A 1579-nucleotide genomic window follows, 5' to 3' on the forward strand; every position below is an offset into this window, starting at 1 on the left:
GTGTACTGTGAATATGGATGGAGAAGTATATCTTTAAGATTCTACTTTCAGGGGCGCCTGGGTGGCTCAGTGGGTTAAGCCACTGCCTTCGGCTCAGGTCATGATCTCAGGGTCCTGGGATCGAGTCCCGCATCAGGCTCTCTGCTCCACAGGGAGCCTGCTTCCTCCTCTCTCTCTCTGCCTGCCTCTCTGCCTACTTGTGATCTCTCTCTGTCAAATAAAAAAATAAAATCTTTAAAAAAAAAAAAAAAAAGATTCTACTTTCAGTCCTTCTGAATATACGCCCAGAAGCGGAATTGCTAGTTGGTGATTAATTTAATTCTGTTTTCGAGCTGCAGTGAAGCCCCAGAGTCAGGGGTTGTGACTTTGCTTTTTGGTGCCCCATGGAAGGCATGCGCCTGCTTCTTTTCCAGTTCCTGTAATTGTATCAACATTTCTTGTCCTACATTTGCTCCTTCCTCATTCCCTTTCTTCCTTCTTAGCTTTTGCCCTCCTAATGAATCCCTTTACTGTGTTTCAGTGAGGTTTTGGGAAGAGATATGTCTGCCCCATCTGCATGGTTCTGTGGAAGTTCTTGTATCTGTCCCTAAATCCAGCAGTCCCAGATTCTAAGCTTTACAAAAATTCACTTCTTTTTTAAACTTTGAGTTTTTTCATCCCACAACACCTCACTTAAAATTTCTAAAGGCTTAAATTTCAGTAACATCTAATCGGGTAAAATTAACTTATCAGTTTCAGCCAATTTAGAAAGCACATATAAGCAAAAGGAACAAAAAAATATCGAGCACGATTCTACTACTCAGAGTAAAACACTTTAAATAAACTAGATTTACCTTCTAGATTTTTCCATGTGCACATCAGCCCCTGCCCGTCACCTGGGTCGGCCATCTGGGTTGTCTCTCACTGTCTACACCACCACTAGATGTAGAATACAGCTCCTCGGGTTCTCCTGAAGAGCCTCCTTCCACCCGAGACCTAATGACAGGGGATTTCACAGAAGAGATTTCACGGAGGAGATAGTTCCCATCGTGTCCTGCCTGCCAGTGAGGGTTCTTCTGTCTTACCTTCTTTTTATAGGGCTGTTGCCACATTCTCCTGGATCCCCACCGCTCCCTGATGCCCTACGACTTCCCACCTCTTTGCCCTCAGCTCTGACCCCATTGCTGCCCTCAGCGTCCCTGGGGCATTACCCAGAAGTTGTGCACGTCACTTCACTCTCATCCTGTGACCAAAAGGGCCCACAGTTTCCTGAAGGAGAGTTATTGTTTGTTTGTTTGTTTGTTTAATATTTATTTAAAGGGATGGGCAGAGGAAGAGGGAGAGAGAGAATCAGACTCCTCACTAAGTGCAGAGCCCAACATAGGGCTCCATCTCACGACCCTGAGATCACAACCTGAGCTGCACCCAAGAGTCAGATGCCCAAATGACTCAGCCACCCAGTGCCCCGAAAGAAATGTAGTTCTTATTATTATTTGCTGTCACTGTGCGGAAGGGGATGATGGTGATTGGGGTCCCACCGGCCCCATCTCCCATGTTTTGCATATTCATGGTTATGCCCTAGAAGTGGGTGACTGACTTC

This window comes from Mustela nivalis (assembly GCF_964662115.1).
Source record: "Mustela nivalis genome assembly, chromosome: 18".
NCBI classification, from domain to species: domain Eukaryota; kingdom Metazoa; phylum Chordata; class Mammalia; order Carnivora; family Mustelidae; genus Mustela; species Mustela nivalis.